This window comes from Tasmannia lanceolata, unplaced genomic scaffold (assembly GCF_043159265.1).
Source record: "Tasmannia lanceolata isolate RefF3 unplaced genomic scaffold, GAP_Taslan_0.1 ptg000003l, whole genome shotgun sequence".
Classification (NCBI taxonomy): Eukaryota; Viridiplantae; Streptophyta; class Magnoliopsida; order Canellales; family Winteraceae; genus Tasmannia; species Tasmannia lanceolata.
This window is the reverse complement of record NW_027518680.1, coordinates 36209771-36227865: the sequence shown is the minus strand read 5'-3', so window position 1 is coordinate 36227865 and position 18095 is coordinate 36209771. Positions and strand designations below refer to the sequence as shown.

The following is an 18095-nucleotide window of genomic DNA, read 5'->3' as shown; positions in this document are numbered from 1 at the left end:
TTTTCAAATTCCTTAGAAATTTAGTTGAGAGAGTTTTTAAGTTTTTGATTCTTGGAGACTTCAAGATTTAAGGAGTTATTTAGTTTCTCACATCCATCAAGAAGTTCTTCAATTGTAAGAGGCTCATCCGTATCAAAATCATTATTTTCTTCATTGTTGTTTTCTAATGCCATAAAACATTTAACATTAAAAATATTTTCAAGTGAGGTCCATATTTCTTTGGCATTTTTACAATTACCTATTATCTCAAACATATGAGAAGATAAGGCACAACATATGGCATTCATAGCTTTTGAGTTCAAGCAATATAATCTTTTATCATGTTCACTAATTCTCTTAGATTTGGAGTTTAAGACAAAACCATTTTCAATCACTTTCAATAATTCACTATCTAGAGTCTTGAGATAAGATCTCATATGGATCGACCAAGATCCATAGTTGGTTCCATCAAAACAAGGAAGTCTAGAAGCCATTAGGTTACCAATACAGATCTTTTCTCTTGAAGAAATTTGAAAGTTCAAAAATCTATATAAGAGCCTTTAGCTTTGATACCAAGTGAAATCCGACTAGGCAACTCAAGAGGGGGGTGAATTGGGTGTCTTTAAAAAAATTTATCCTCTTTAAAAACTTTTGTAAGATTAGTTTCAAAATCTTAAATGAATATCCTCTCTTAGACCTTTTGTCAAACACTTGTTAGATGGCTTTTGAAAACCCTAGTTGATTATTCCCTTTTTAATCTTTCTATGAAAATACTTAGTGGTTGATTAAATATTGTAAATCCCACAACAAGGTAAAGGAATTAGATGAATGGTTTCTTTTAGGCCTTTTATCAAACACTTCGTGGAAGGCTCATGCAAACTTAATTAACAAGATTAAATGGGCTAATTAGCAAGGTACTAGATAAGCAAGTTAATTACCATTGCTAACTACTCACTCAATTCCAAGTGTATAAATGCAAGCACAAATAAGAGTGAGGGTGAGAGAGATAAATATCACACAAGAGATGCGAAGATTTATAGCGGTTCGGTCTTAACCCCAAGACCTACTCCACTCTTCTCAAGTTTTGTCTCCTTGAGGAATCAACTATCTTCCAAGGAACTTAAATACGGCATTCCTTTCGCCTTGTACAATCCGAGCGTCCAAGCTCCAAGGGTCTTAAATACGGCGCCCTTTGTTGCCAAGTTTACAATGAAGAAGAAGATTGAAGCACACTCTTTAGCCTCTTGAAGGCTTGATACAATGTAAAGCTCACAAGAGTCTCTCAAAGATAATTACAAAGATAAGCCTAGGTCTAATCCCTTTAGATATTCTCAAATTGAGGCACAAGGGTGTTTTCCACTCTCTAATATGTTTACAACAAGTTTAGGAATGAGTGAGATTAGTTCACATGCTTAGGGAACCCATATATATAGAGAAAAACCAAAATTAGCCGTTACAAGGGCATTTATGTAATTCTGGGCAACTTCCCAACGGATCTATTTCAGGGCATTTTTGACATTTTCCAGATTTCAGACTCGGTTTTGTAAAATTCATATCTCACTCGTTTCTCGTCGGATTTCGACGTTCTTATACTCGATTTGAATGGAAATGACGAGCGCTTTCTGTTAAAAATATTTTCAAAAATATTTAAAAATGTTTAGGATCAGTTATCATAGGATTTATGACCTGATCTCAAAATTCAAGTACTAAGTGTGCCGATTTAAATCTTTTACAATTCTAAGCTATCTATGGCACTAGGGCTTTGGTCCACGGGTCTTTTCCTTATATTCTAATATTGTTTGGGACCTTATTAGTGACTTGATTATGCCTCAACAAGGGGTACCTAAGTGGGATTAAATTATACAATCTAACACAAGACTCATTACTCACATCTTCAACTTTAAAGCTCATCTTCAAGTCTTGATCTTTTGCATGAATCACTCCTTCAAGTTGTTGATCTCCAAGCTTTGGCCTTCATCGATTTCTTTATTTGTTCAATGCTTTGAGATGACTAATATTGAGCTTCTCCTTGGTTGATCCTCCAAGGTATGATTGATCATTTGTATGCTCTAGCTCCTTTGACACGTGTTTGGTTCATCTTCAAGCATAGGCCATCAATGGTGGGTGCTAGCATGGATTAACCTGTGAATTTCCTGTCCATACCACAACACTCAAGGCAAACAATTAGTCCATAAAAGACTAATCAATTTGCGTTTGTTAATCATCAAAATAAGGTGATTGAATGAACCCATAGGGAACCCTTGGGCTAACAGCACCCTATTATCTGTGTGAAAAAATTACCATCTTGTTCTTATCCTTATGAGGAGTCAGTTTAAAAATTGCTCATCATCATTATCATTATCGTTGAGAAATGCCCGTTCGAAAATGACCCCAAATCATAATTATCTTTCGTTCTGGGTTGCACGATTTTTGCACCCAGATTAAATCTAGTTCTCCATTATTCTAAACTACCAGGTCATGGTGTTTAGAGTAAATGGTTTTTGATAAATTTCCAATTCTAGGACTTCAAATAGGATCTTGCATTAGGAAGGCATTTGCGCTGGAGTCCTTAGTCCTTTGTCGGCTAAAGCTACACAAAATGTTGTTGTCTCTTTGGCTTTAGCATACGGTCACTACGTTACCTCTGCCAAAGAGGGGCATCTGTAGACACCCCCATTTTGCTCCGCTCTAGCAAATAAAGATTTTCCATTTTAGGGCCATTTTCCACCACTTTCTTTCAATTTTCATTTACTTTGGCATATTTTTCAAAGAATTTCTTCCATGGGGGATTTGAATTCTTTAGGGTTGGATTAGGCCCATTTGGGATGCGCCCATCATATTAATCTGTGAATTTAAAATTCTAATGGGTTTGGATAACAAGGAAATTGGGCCCATTTGTAAAGATAGAATTTAGAGGAATCCAAGTTTGTCTGTATTTGTAATGGGGCCCATCAATTAGATGGCTAGAATCCGCTCGCGAAGATGATTTAAGGGACGCAACTCATTTATGAAGGCCCTACCAATTGGACGATTTGGATCATCTTATAGAAACGATTGGAGGGCACAACCAATTTACAACATGACCCGCCAAATAGACAGTTATGATCATCCTATGGAAAAGATTTGGGGCGTGACCAATTTGCGGAATGACCCATCTATTGAACGGTTTGGATCACCCAACAAGGGGCCATTTGAGGAATGCAACCAATTTATATTGTGGCTCTCTAATTGAACGATTCAGATCATCTTATAAAAGTGGGATGGCCTATCAATTGGACATTCCAGATCATGCGCAACCCATTTACATTGTGTCCCATCAATTGGACTATTTGGATTATCTAATGGGAATGATTTAAGCGGCACGACCAATTTACACTGTGGCCTCTCAATTGGATGGTCCGGATCATCCTAGGGAAATGATTAGGGGCACGGCTAATTTAGGTTGCAGCCCATCAATTGGACGGATAGATCATACTATGGAAATAATTAGGGGGCGCAACCCGTTTACGCCATGGCCCGTTATTTGAATGCTTTGGATTATTCTATAAGGTTAATGTTGGGGACACAACCTGTTTATGCCACGGCTCATAAAATGGACAGTTGGGATCTTTCCATGGAAAATTTGGGTTCTAAAGGGGTGAAGTTTAGCTGACTCAGGGTGGGGTTTATCAATATGAGAATCCGAATTTTTATACCATGGGTATTTGACAAATTTGAAGATGGGCTTAAAGGGAATTGGAATTCGACCCATGGGGGCCACCAATGTTGATTTTGAATTTGGGATCGGACTCATTATTATAAAAAGGGATTTTTTTTTACTCTAGAATGTTCGGCCAAGGAGTGGGTCTGCAATGATTCTAAAGAAAATTTTCCCAACTTGGCATGAGACAACCATGAAAAACTGAATTTTTACTGCCAAACACAAGTGGGGGGCTTACATTTAATATCGATTATTATTCCGTATACCTTGCCAATTTGAGCCTTATAACAGTTTGTCTTGTTCGCAGAACGAACCCATGAGATATAATCCAAATGTATTTGTTCATCATAGGTGGGACCCATTCGAATTATCCAGTGTATAAAAAGAAAAGAAAAGAAAGAGAGCTCTTAAAAGAGGAAGGAAATCCACCGAAATCACTTTCTCTGTCTCCCACCGAAAACTCTGTTGTCCTTTCTCTCTATCTCGCTTTCTCTCTCCCCATAAAATCGTGCCACCTTGCTACTGCTATTCTTATCTACAACAGGGAAAAGCCATCTTAATCTCCCAGCTTTAACAATCTCTCCTTTTGGTTTATCTTCAACAACACAATGACCCCATCTAATATACACCTTACATCTTCCATTTTCATCAATCATCCAAGCTATCTAAGCCATCCAATCCCTTCTTTCTTGAGCTGGAAGCAGCAAAGAATCCAAAAACTCAAAAATTTTGTAAACCTTCTTATCTCTAACTGATTTGATCTAGCTGGCCCTTTGCTTCTAATCTAGAGAGCAACCGAATGAGATTATAAAAGGCCATGCGTGGGAAGGCTAAAAAATAAAAAAAAAATAAAAAAGAGAAAAGGGTGCAAGTACGTAAAGGAGTTCTACAAAGGGTAAAAAAAAAAAAAAAAAAAAAAAAAAGAGAAAAGAGTGCAAGTACGTAAAGGAGTTCTACAATCGAGTTCCATGACAAGGAGGCCATTGGGCTATTCGAAAGAGATCACTTTCTCACCAGTTAATCAATTGGATCTCCCTCGACTCTCGGACATTTGAGGATCTGGCAGACCCTCTCACACTCGATCTTAATTTGTGGTCTGGTTCTCCAACAACAAAAGGGGTGGCTCGGGTAACGAAAGGGGTGGATACCTCTCTTCTTTCTTTTTGTGGTGAAATTTTCCCGTTCAAGTAAGCATACCATGTTCTTAGTTTCTTGTTTTCAATAATAGGTTTCCTCTAATTTCTTGCTGTTAATCCCTAGTTGCATGATTACATCTCAATCTTCGTTTTCTAGCTCTTAGCTTTATTCCCTTGTTGTTAATCACATGTTTTAGTTTTCTAGTTGCATCTTTCCTATGTTTTTTTTATGCGTTAAACTTTAAGGTGAAGTTGTTATGATTGATATATTACAGTTAATTAGAGTCTCCCAATCCAAACCTATTTAGATCCGAATTTTGAAACCATCAGCTTTATAGGAATTTCGACTCTCTTTTTTGGCAAAACAACTCCGTCCTTAAAAATTAAACGCCGCATAAATAAACACAGACAATATAAACTATATAAATCAACACAAAGAATAAGAGAGACTATTCGGATTTTTATTAAATACAGCAATACACTCAAATTTTTGGGATCTCAGAACACTCAATTATTTTAAGAAAACAGAGTACATGAAAGCTTCTAAAAAAACAATATAGAGAACACACATTTTTTTTTTAGATTGAGCACAACATGATTTTACACATAGCACAATGGTCTATCTAATTTTGACCCAGAAACATCAATCCACATCAAATTTGCGAATCCACTACTATCTTGCACTCAAAACCCACTACTATCTTGCACCCAAAACCCCCTTCACTTTCATTACCCAAGCCATGCCTAAATCTCAGATTTCACTCTAGCCACCTCTATCTCCACCCTGCAAATAAGAAACCAAAATTTAAGAGCAGAGAAGAAGGGTAGATATAAAAAGGCAAAAAGATTAGGGAGGTGGTAGTGATTATTGCAAGAAGGCACCTCATAGGGACTGTTGCATGTGAGAGTGCAGCCACAAAGGCTAACATTTCAGCAGATTTTGTCTTTATTCGTGGGCTCACTTGTCAATAGAGAGTGCAGCCATACATGCTCACTCTTCAACAGATTTTGTCCCATTCATGATGTGGTTCCAATTAGTTGCAAAAGTCAACCTCTGAAATGTAATTTTGCCATGGTTATTAGCAAATCACTTGATAAAGCACATTTAAAACATATCATTTCATCTCTCTAGCATTTTGGTAATTGCACCGAACCCAACTTGTCTTTTATATTTGAAAGTCTTTAGAGTTCTTTGAGAACCGTGGTATCTATTAGCTTTTTGAGAACTCTAACATTCCTTGGACAGTTCGAGAAATACTAAAAGACGAAGTAGGGTAGTGGGATTACCAAAATATGATTGTGTTGATAGCGTTACTAAAAGTCACCTTGAAATCCCTTAATGAAAATACTTAACAGCTAAATCTTTTAATCAAAATCCCTTAATGAAAATACCTAACTAAAAGCCTTTGATGGAAACACTTAAAAACTTTAACGAACCATTAATTTGAAAAGCAGTAACTCTAAAAAACAATTAAAAGAACCATAACTAATAAACAAAATGGACACATTAAAGTATATCTAAAAATACAAAATTCATAAAATCCTCAAGTGTAATTAAAGACTCTTAACCAATCAAATCTAAAAAATACCAAACACATTAAATTTTCAAGATAATTAAAAGCTTCACGAAAATTCTAAAAGACTCAACAAACCCAAAAGAAATTTGAAATTTCTAAGAGTTTTTGAATTCGAAATTCCTTTAGGAGCCCTTAAAGCCTCCTAGGAAATCTTAGTGTAGTTGAACCTGAACCTAACCCGAGTCAACCCGAGTGGAACCCGAACCCAAACTTTGGATACCGTATCCCGATTTTTGAACCTAGGATACCCAATCCTAGAATACCTTGTCTTAGAACACCTTATCCCAGCACCTAAATTCTAGGATACCTTATCCAAGGATTCCCAGTCCCGTACCTCAAACCCTACCTTTAGCTTATGCTCTTAGGATTCCCTGCATTAGTTCTAGGATCTTCTAGAACCCGCATTCTAGGCATGTAGAGGTTAGCTTTCACTAGCTTCCAATATCTAAGACATCCAATTCTCAGTCTCAATCAAATACAATTAATTACACAAGACCCATCCTAGGTATTAGGCATCTTAGCTAAGCATTTAGGACTGAAACTCCTGGCCCGCATGAGTATAAACTGTGAATGGCAAAAATAAATCAAATAAATCATCTAGAATTCTCTCAACTTAAATTTTTTAGGAGAACTGTCACATAAATTAAATCAAATCAAATTATCAGGCAAGAATGGTACATATGGTGGTAATCCACCATACCTTCCATTCTCGTAATCATGTAACGAATCTAGACTTCTGGGATTGCAACTCATTGCAGTGTCACTTATAGGTCTTAGGTCCCTTACCTAGGTGCCGACTCTGGTCATTCTCTTTTGCGTGAAATTCGAATTTCTTTTATGATCCCATGTTCAAGGAAAAGATGTTTCACATCAATAATAAATCAAAAGCACAGGCCATCCATGTGGGTATGAGAGACCAAGAGGGAGGCGGGTCGCTCCCCTCTTGAGGGATCAGGTCCCACAACAGGTTTTTGCTTTTCCAAACCAAGAGTGAGATGTTTGAAATCTTTTTGTAAAGAGAGAGTTTTTTAGCATGTGAGAGTGGACCAGAGATAAAATTGCTAAGATTTGTGATATGGGAAAGTCGGATTAAAATTAGGAAGTGAGAGTTGGCTAAAAAAAAAAAAACTCTTGCCTTCTTAATCCCTAAATAAAAGAGATGATTGCCTTGTTTAGAAGAGAGAGAATGGAGGTTGGGAAACAATCCAAAACATGAGATTCCTTTCTTAATAAAGTAAGCAACCACATGATGGCTGCTATGTATAAGAAAGAGATAGAGTGGGTCAGTCTCTTGAGATGGGCCCACTAGATGTTCATGTTTTTAAGTGGACTAAGAAAAAGCCAGCCGTATCTTCTACATAACTCCAATTAGATAAGTGAAAAATATTTTGGACAGCCCTCATTATTTGCTAGCCGAATATTCATTCTCTCCAACAATGGTAGGCCCCACCACGTTGGCCGAAACTCAATTCAACTTTTAATCCAATGGCCCCTTCCCATTTTCTTTGGTTGATCCAAGCCATCCAACTAATAGCTGCTATATTTCGGATATCTTCTTTTGCTAGAAAATAGGGAAGGATAATCCATCGAAATAGGGAGCACAATTACCAAACAGATTTCAACTTTTGAACTCCTACAAAGTATGGGTGCAAAACGGCTAAAAATTAGGAGGGAGGGATCAAAAATAGGGAAAACTACCAGAAACCCCGTAGATTAAAACTTATCTACAAGAATCCCCCTAAACTTTTCTTAATTACCAATAGTATTGTCTTATGCCATAAATAGCCTTTACTTTTTTCCTTTACCCATTTTACCCTTTCTTATATTACCTTAGTTATAAATAATTGTGGGACCCGATCCCGCGAGAGGGGTGGGGCACGAGCCGCCACGCTCTCTCTCTTGGTCTCTCGTACCCACGCGATTGGCGTGTACATTTTTATTGTTGATTTTAATTCATCTTTTATGTGAACTTGGGATCACTAAGGCAATCCGAATTCCACACAAAAGAGACTGACAGAGTCGCCACCTAGATGTGATATCTAGGACTCGTAATTAACCAGAAATCTAGACTCGCTACCTGGTTACAAGAATGGAAGGTATGGGGATTTATCCACCACATGCACCATTCCTGCTCGATAATCGGTCTTCGATTCCAAAAGCTAACTCTTTTAAATTTATTTTAAATGGCTCACTCAACTCTATGTTAATGTGCGAACCATGTGACATGCATCCTATGATCTAATTTCAATGTAGATCCTAAGTGTGTACCTTGATTACTTTATTTGTTTGAATTCAATCTAAGTGAAAGTTCTCCTAAAATTCTAATTTCATGAAAAATCCTAAGTGATTTGATTAAGCATTTACAAGAAAATTAATATACAAAACTCCACAATTTGTTGTAGTGCCGACTCGCGGTTGGTATGCCATCAGACATCCAAGCTGCCTACGTACCCAAGTCTCACTGGGATCAGAGTCGACGTAGTTCGGTGCACCTAAGCTAAGCTACTTATGCCTAACTCAACTAAGACACCGACCTAGACGGGATTGACTGTTTCAACAGTTTTAAGAGACGTTATTTAATTCAAGTTGAGGATTTTATTATCTTAGAATTTCATCTAGGATGCTATATGATCCTATCTAAATGCAAATTGTTTCTTAGACTAATGCAGGTTAGCCTACATCCTAGTTTACTAGGCTTGTCATAGGAAAAGATTGGGTGACTAGTGTAACTAGACCTATGGCACGGTTGCTATCTATAGCAAACGTCCGTGATGAGACTGGACTCCTAACTCTAGGACTCCCTAAAACCTAGGACTTAAGACAAGACACGACACCAGTGTTCCTAATTTGGGCTCTAATGGTTCTTATATCGGAAACCATAATCCAATGGTTTCGAAAGACTCGAGACAAATCGATTCAAGTTCTTGAAGTTAATGAATTTCAGATTTCAAGGATTTTCAGTTTCTGGACATTTAAGGATTACCAATGGTTCTAGGGTTCACCAATTTCAGCCCAGAATAGCATCCACGGAAGGGAATCGTGCTCTCTTTCCTTGCGCAATTTAATATTTAGGTTACAGCATCTTATTGCCTGGCATATCTCAGGATTTCCGTGGACAGTAACCTCGGAGCCAACAACATGCTATAGCTTAAATATTCAAATTGTCAAAGATCGGTTGCAATTGGGATACGATTATGGATGCACTGGCCATTTTTCCAGGAAAATCTAAAGATCCTAAAATTTCTGTTTCAATGGATTGAGGAGTGAATATGTGACAAAAATGTAAGGTTCTTTAGAAATTTTGATAATGATTTTTTATTAATTTCGAATTTTCAATGGAATTTATCAATTTTAAACATGTGAGTGATTTTACAAGTGAAATTGTTGCAAACGAATTCGAAATGAATCGAAATTTCTACAGCAGCGAGATATGATGAAATGTAGCTTACTGAAAGATTTTTACAGATTTTTACATTAAGCTCATATTTAATTTTGATTTAACAACTAATTGACCAGATTGCGAAAATAGCACAGAAACTACTAGAAATAGAAATCTAAATTCATTGAAATTTCTACAGAAATAAGATATGAGTAAATATAGCATGATGAGAGATTTTTATGAATTTTAGAAACTATTTACTATCAGTTTCGGATTTTTCAATTTTCAGACCAGATTATGAATTAACACTACATCCCATACGAAACAAGATCTAAATCACTTGAAACTTTTACAGAACTTAGAAATATGGAATATAAGACTACTGTAAAAAATTTGGGAATTGTTTCTGTGAAATGATGTCTGTAAAAATTCTCCCAAAATTTGATAATTTTGAAAGAAAGCATAAAATAATATACCAAACCAAATCCAAAAATTCTCAAAAATTCATGGTAGAATGTATCAGCATTATATTATTTGTCCACGAAATTTAATTAATTTTGGAATTCATTTAGTATATATTTTATTTTTCTTCGTCGAAAAGATATTTTTGAAGAGTTTTCTATTTTTAAAACACGATTTTCGAGAAAATTACGATTCCGGAAAATGTCCTCTAACCTTGTTCTGATGTGATGAACACAAGAAATTTAATTTAAAATTCTAAAAAATGGATCATCCTGAGATGGCTATTTTTTTGAATTTCGTAATTTCTCAGCCAATATTTTAAATAAAATTCTACTCTTCACTCAAATTCTAAAAAACCATTGATTTAATGTCCGATCCGATCCGATAGTTATTTCACTCTATTTAAGTAGAACATCGTATTAAATTTTGGGACGAAACGGATTTGGAACACTCATGCAGATCATGATTTTTTAGCTCACACATTTAATATTGAATTAAATTTAATTAAATGCTAAAAACCATGCAAAATTCATAGAAAATGCCAAATCATCTGGGAAAAATCTGAGAATAGTGTACTAACCTGTAGGCGAGATCTCTACCGAATCCGAGAGCCGAAAAATTCGAAAATCACGCCGCCGCTCGATCCGCTTCGTTTCCTTCTTCTCTTTTTCTTTGTTTTTTCCTTTTATTTTTCTCACGTGAGAGAGTTGGGGAGATGAGAGAGAGAGACCGAAAGGTTGAGAGTAGGTGAGGGATAGCCGAGGGGTTAACGGGGAGTAACAGAGGGAGAGTGGGAATGGCCGAAAAAAAAACAGAGGGAGAGAGAGGCCGTGAGGTGGCTAGTCTATGTAAACACAGACTCTGTTTTCTTTTTTATTCCATTAGAGAGAGTATGGGTGAGATAGGTGAGAGAGTAGGGAGGTTGAAGGTGAGGAGGCCGCAGAGGTAGAGGGAGAGTGAGAAAGAAAGAGAGAGAGAGAGAGAGAGAGAGAGAGAGAGAGAGAGGACGTGGGAAAAGAAAACAGAGCATGCGATGCTCTGTTTTCTTTCTCATGTTTTTTTTTTTAAAAAAGAAGAAAAGAGTTGCTGTGGAGAGAGATTTTTAGGGGAGATGAGAGATAGGGAGAGAGATAGAGAGTATCAAGAGTGGTGGATTGAGGTGGTGAGAAGTTGAGATGGTGGGAAACTGTTGTTGAGCGTGGGAGAGCCGAGACAGATGGGAGAGGGAGAGAGATTAAGAGGCTGCTGTTGGGATAGGGAAAAGAAAGAGAGAGAGATGATAGGGAAGAGCCCAGAGATCAAAGAGAATAAAGGGGTGTCATATAGATAGAGATATTGTCCGATCACCGATCGAGAGAGGGGTTGCTCTTCAGCCCCAGAAAAACAGAGTCACCTCTCCTTTTCTGTTTTTTTTTTTATCCCACTCGAGCTTCTGCGCAGCTTCTTCTTTTAGAGCTTGCCTTCTCTGCAAAAATAGCAGGTTGATATGTTTGGAAACAATCGAAAGCAAGCTTGGGTGTATTTCCCCAGTAAGAAAACACGTTTCCCTTTTTCCAATTTTTGTAGTCATTTTTAGAAAACCAATTTAGATATTTTCTAATGTTGGACAGCCATCCCTTGCTTGCCCTCTCCTTGCTTGCCCTCTCCTTCCTTTCTTATCAGGTGAAAATCTCCAAATTTCCAAATAGGTGCGAGAGAAAAAGTAGCAACTTTCCCTAAAGTAGCTGCACATGTCTTTCTAACAAAAATTAAAATCCACCACATGCATATCTTTGTGAAATATTTATAGAATATTTTACCATTAAAGTCCTTTTACATGTCAATCTCTTTTTTCCCAATTGAGATTCGAATAAAGCAAGACCACCCACACAATTCTATTCACATAGGATCGGTTCCCCGTGGGGCCCACATTAGATTGACGAAGATTTTCCTCTCTTTCGAAAGAGATATATCCCCTCATTCATAGCATGATCTAAACAGTCCAAGTGACGGGCCATTGCTTTAAATGGGATGCGCCCCTTAAATCATTCCCTTGAGGTGATCCGAGCCATCCAATTGATATGCCACAATGTAAATTGGTTTGCGCCCTCATAAATCAATCGCATGGACTGATCCAAACCGCCCAAATAGTTAGTCACCATATAAATTGGGCTATGGCGTAAATTAGGCGCGCCTCGCAGTCTTTGTAGGATGATCCGATCCATTCAATTCGGCCTTATTCCAAGTGGGTCCCATGTTGTATGGCTAATTCTTATATCTTGCCTTGTTATTACTATCATTTTAAGAAAATGGTGGGGCCCACTCCATAGGATAACCTGAACCACCCGATTAATAACTTATTAATGGGATATGCTCAATAAATCATTTCTTACAGATCATTCATAGGATGGTCCGAATCATCCATTTCAAAGGGCTACCGAATAAATGATTCGCTCCTCTAATTCATTGTCGCAAGCTGATCTTGGCCGTCCAATTGATAGGCTGCAATGTGGATCGGTTACACCACCTTTTAAATCACTCCATATTGTTTAATTGGTGGCCCACAAATCTTTTCCCTTAGATTTCAAAATGGACCCCGAAGAATAAGATTGAATTACCTTGGGCGGGCCCCACGCATATTTAATGGGCTACTCCATTTTAAATCCCTCAACCAAACGCCAGGCCTATTCCTTGGCCGAATTTTCCATGAGATCCATTCATCGAAAATTTAGGCGGGTCCGCTTGCCTCAACTTAGTGAATTCCACTTCATATTGGGCACACCCATTCCTATAAAATTTGATTGTTAATATCCATGATAAACTCCACAAATAACTTGGATATTTCTTATATGGGCCACCTTTCTCGATCCAAATTTAATTCAAATGCTCAATGTGGGCCCACCAAACGGGTCCCAACTCTCTCTGGTTTGGATTTTTCTGAATAACTCCTCTCGACACTTGACGGAAAAAATGCAAAACACGGCAGAAATAATTGGAAAGATCGAGGAAACATAGGAGTGGACACGGGAATAGAAAACACTGAAAAAGACTGATAGCAAAACATTACTTTCTTTGTTGATTAGAGCGGAGCAAAATGGGGTGTCTACAATAATGCACTAATTCCTAAAATCCCTCTTCGTCAACAAAGACAACATTAATGAAAATCACTCTTTTTCGACACTATACGATTCTCAGCTTTTTTTTGGCAACTCTATCTCACTCTCTCTTTTAATTGAAAATCATTTCCATAGGACCTAGCCCTCCAATCTATAGAGGAATTGTATATTATGGAAACCTCTATGGAAATGATTTTTGGGACACACAACCTATTTAAGTTGTGGTCCATCAAATAGATGATTTGGATAATCAATGGTGTAAGCCGTACAATATTTTTTGAAAAATAATGGACAAAACGGGCTTGCACCATATAAAATCTCTGATTTAGTTGAGAGAGACGAAAAAAGAGGACATTCGTACGGTGGGTGTTACAGAGAAACCAATGAGGTTCCTATGGTGGGACCTTGGAAGGGAGAGATGGATTGAGAAGAGTTCAAACGATTAAATTACTTTAGTAATGAGAGAGAGAGAGAGAGAGAGAGAGAGAGAGAGACGAATTAGCTAGGGTAGAGAGAATGCGAGAGATTTTAGGGATTTGTAAGGATAATATAAGAAAGGGCAAAATGGGTAAAAGACAAAATTAAAAGTTATTTATGGCCCTATTGGTAATTAAGAAAATTTTGGGGTGATTCGTGTAGATACGATTTTATTCAGGGGGTTTCTAGTAGTTTTTCCTAAACAAATCGTGTAAGGGAGAGAGAGAGAGAGAGAGAGAGAGAGAGAGTGAGACGAATTAGCTAGGGGAGAGAATGCTATTCCGGTGGGGGATGGGAGAGAAAATAGGGGATGTTAGATTTTCTAAATCGATGGAATGGGGGGGAAAGAGAGAGAATCGACCAAGTTGGGAGAGAGAGCTAAGTCGATGGATTTTTTCCTATTTTCCCTCTTGCTTACATTGCAAAACAACCAAGTTATCCCCACTTTTCCAATGAATTGCAACCATGCCATATTTTTTGCAAATGGAAAATCTACCCCTCATTTGTAATACACATAAAATAAATAATAATTCCTTTCTCCCCTATTGATCTCCAAGGAACGATCCAAGCCATCCAATTGACAATCCATCATATAATATAATTGCACCACTACACCATTCCAATGAGATGATCCGAACCGTTGAATTCATGGATCCAAATGTGAATTTCGATCTTACAAATGGTTGCACCTCTTCAATCATTTTTGTGAGCTGATCTTAACCATTCAATCGACGGGCAACAATGAAAAATTATTTGCACCTCTGAATCCACTACCATATGATGATCTTAACCGTACATTTAGTGGGCCTTGGGATAAATTGCTTGTACCCATCGAATCATTTTTCAACGCTTATCCGAACCAACCAATTGGTGAACCATAGATAATCTAAACCCTTCAAATGATGGGCCACAATGGTGGTGATCCCGTAGTTGTTCTCACACTTGAATTTTTCTTTGGAATTTCATCTCTTTAGCTCAATTTTTCATAAAAATTCAAGAATATCCCTGAAACACAAAAAACAAGGAAAATACCTTAGTAGTACCGCTCTAAATATGAAATATGCATGCTTTTCCTACCTATAATTCACACATAAATGTGCTCATCAGATTGCCCCATACTTCTGATTTGCTAGTCCTCAAGCAAACAAAAATAAAATAAGCAAAAATAAAAACTAAACAAAAAGATCCTAAACTCACTTTCGTAGGAATCACGATTGCACTTAGCACGTGCAACAAGCCTTTAAACCCCTATGTTGCCCTAGTGGACGAGTTGTGTCTCGTGAGTGTTTGCAGTGAATATATACAAAAAATTTCAAAATTTCAAACTTTCCAAAAATAAAATAAAAATTTTCGGTGCAAATCCTTAATATAGAATAAAGCCAAATATAACACTTCCCTTTGCTTTAATATTTCACTCAAGATAGAAACTTCTAAAATACCCCCATACTTGATCTTTATTATTCCATTCTAAGTTGTGAAATTCGACATATATCTTAACTAAGGAATCCTCCTTTATATTTTTCACACTTTTATCCCTATAGATATGATTCTAATGTCATCTATATTACAAAAGAATTTGAATCAAAAATTTAATAGAAAATTGAACACTTATATGGTTCCACCTTTCTTTCCACGTTCCCATTATTTCTAAGAATTGAACTCAAGTATTCATCTACTGCCGTTGGCGTGAATGACATGCAGGGCTGGCACCAGACACCCAAGTTACTAAGCAGTGTTGGAATTATTTTTGTAATTTTGCATATATCTCTTAAGAAATTGATGCAATATGAGTTCAAACTTACTTTTGATCCGAGCAATGTCTTGACCTCTTAAGCTTTCTAGATGACCCATTTAACGAGCTTTTGGTCAATTACTCTCAAACTAGATAGCTTTAAGGAACTAGGTGTAGAACACCCCTCGAACTTACTTGCACGAGTCAAAAAGGCTACAAGTCAAGACTAGATCAAAAGTAATTTCTTTTTTTTTCCTTTTTCACTTTACCGTATAAAAGCCAATATTCTAATCTCGTTTCCTAATCAAACCTTTTATAAATGGGATTACAGAAGAAATCTAACCTATAAGTTGAAAATGGTCTTTTTAATTTTTCAAATTTCAAAATTAAAATATAGAATAATTTCCTTTCTTAAAATAGGATAAAAATTTCTTTCCAAAAATATCTAGTTATTTCTTTCTTTTTAAAAATACTAAAAACAAAGAAAAAGAAAATATTCTACTTTAAACCATAAAAAGAAATTACAAATAAGTTTTTCAAAAATACTATCCCCCATACTTGAATCATGCAGTGTCCTCAATGCATGCAAAAATAGAAACAAGGACAATAAAGAGAAGAGAGGGGCATACCTTTTTCTTTTAGGAAAGATTCGAATAGATAGGCACATGGAGATCCATGACCTCTTCCAAATTCGATGACGATGGTATTTCAACAAAAGGCTTCAATCTTTGTCCATTTACTTTAAATGTCTCACCATTTTTTGAATTTAAAACTTCAATTGCACCATGAGAGAAAACTTTGTTCACCAAATATGGACTATCTCAATGGGATCTTAACTTATCTAGAAAGATATGCAATCTTGAATTGTAGAGAAGAAATTTATCACCTTCTGGAAACATTTTTCTCAAAATATGCTTGTCATGAAATGCTTTGGTCTTCTCTTTATAGATTTTTGCATTCTTGTAAGCATCATTACGTAACTCCTCCAATTCGGCAAGTTGAAATCTTCTTTGATTTCCTGCATTAAACAAATCAAAATTCAGTTTCTTAATAGCCCAAAAAGCTTTATGTTCTAATTCAACCGGGAGATGACAAGCTTTTTCATACACAAGGCGGTAAGGAGACTGACCAAGATCAATCTTGAATGCCATTCTACGAGCCCATAAGGCATCCACTAATCTAATGGACCAATCTTTGCGATTTGGATTAACTGTCTTCTCTAAAATTTGCTTAATTTGTCTATTTGAAACCTCCACTTGGCTACTTGTTTGGGGATGATAAGGCGTAGCTAATTTATGAGTGATCCCATATTTTTTCATAAGAGCCTCAAATGGTCTATTACAAAAATATTTTCCCCTATCACTAATTATGGCACGAGGTGTACCAAAGCGAGAAAAGATATTTTCTTTTAAAAACTTGACCACCACCTTGTGGTCATTGGATTTGCAAGCAACGGCTTCAATCCACTTGGACACATAATCTACTCCATACAAAATATACAAGTTACCAAAAGACTTAGGAAATAGACCCATAAAATCTATAACCCACACATCAAATATTTCTATCACTGAGATTGGGTTGAGGGGCATCATGTTTCTCTTTGTAACTCTACCTAAAGACTGACAAAATCTACAAGCCTTACAAAACTCAAAAGAATCTTTAAAAAGACTCAGCCAGTAGAAACCACATTGTAACACTTTATGAGCGGTTTTCTTTGCACTGAAATGGCCACCACATGCTTGATCCTGACAAAAGGATAGGATTGATTGTTGCTCTTGATCGGGCACACATCGTCTGACAATTTGATCCGAACAAGTCTTAAACAAATAGGGGTCATCCCAAAAGAAATACTTTACCTGTGAGTGAAACCGATATTTGTCTTGGTTGGACTAATGAACCGGTGTCGCACCTATAACCAAATAATTAACAATATCTGCATACCATGGTTCACTAGAAATAGCCAACAATTGGTCATCAGGAAAATTTTCATTAATGGGACCTTTGTCATCCTTCACATTAGGTAGTCTAGACGAGTGATCGACAACCAAGTTTTCCGTACCTTTCTTATCTCTAATTTCCAAATCAAATTCTTGAAGAAGTAAAACCCACCTAATGAGGCGTGCTTTTGCATCTTTCTTTTCCAACAAGATACTTAATTGCCGAATGGTCAGTATAAATTATCACATGTGATCCAATCAAGTAGGATCGAAACTTCTCAAGTGTAAACACAACCGCTAAAAATTCTTTTTCCTTAGTGGTGTAGTTGAGTTGTGCATCATTGAGAGTCCTACTTGCATATTAGATTACATGTGGTAATTTATTAATTCGTTGACCCAAAACAACTTATATTGCAAAGTTAGAAGCATCACACATAATTTCAAATGGTTCGGTCTAAATGGGTGCTTGAATAATAGGAGCCGTAGTTACCTCCTTTTTCAAATACTCAAACGACTCCCAACATTCTTTGGAAAACTCAAATTTTTGATCTTTTGTTAACAAATTGGTTAGAGGCATAGCAATTTTAGAAAAATCTTTTATGAATCTCCGGTAAAGGCCCG

General features: G+C 36.7%; 2 long non-coding RNA genes across 2 annotated transcripts in view; one reads left to right on the top strand and one right to left on the bottom strand.

Moving 5' to 3' along the window:
• Window positions 1-4120: 4120 nt before the first annotated feature.
• The window catches only part of LOC143854277 (uncharacterized), a 50030-nt gene continuing 36055 nt past the window's right edge, over window positions 4121-18095 (top strand). Inside the window, exon 1 of the long non-coding RNA XR_013237474.1 lies at window positions 4121-4866. This is a non-coding gene — a long non-coding RNA (uncharacterized LOC143854277). The remainder of the gene's footprint in view (window positions 4867-18095) is intronic.
• LOC143854283 (uncharacterized) lies at window positions 5241-11853 on the bottom strand. The gene is made up of 3 exons (XR_013237475.1): window positions 10814-11853; window positions 5698-5869; window positions 5241-5599 (listed from the first exon to the last, which is right to left on the bottom strand). It is a non-coding gene; the product is annotated as an uncharacterized LOC143854283 (long non-coding RNA).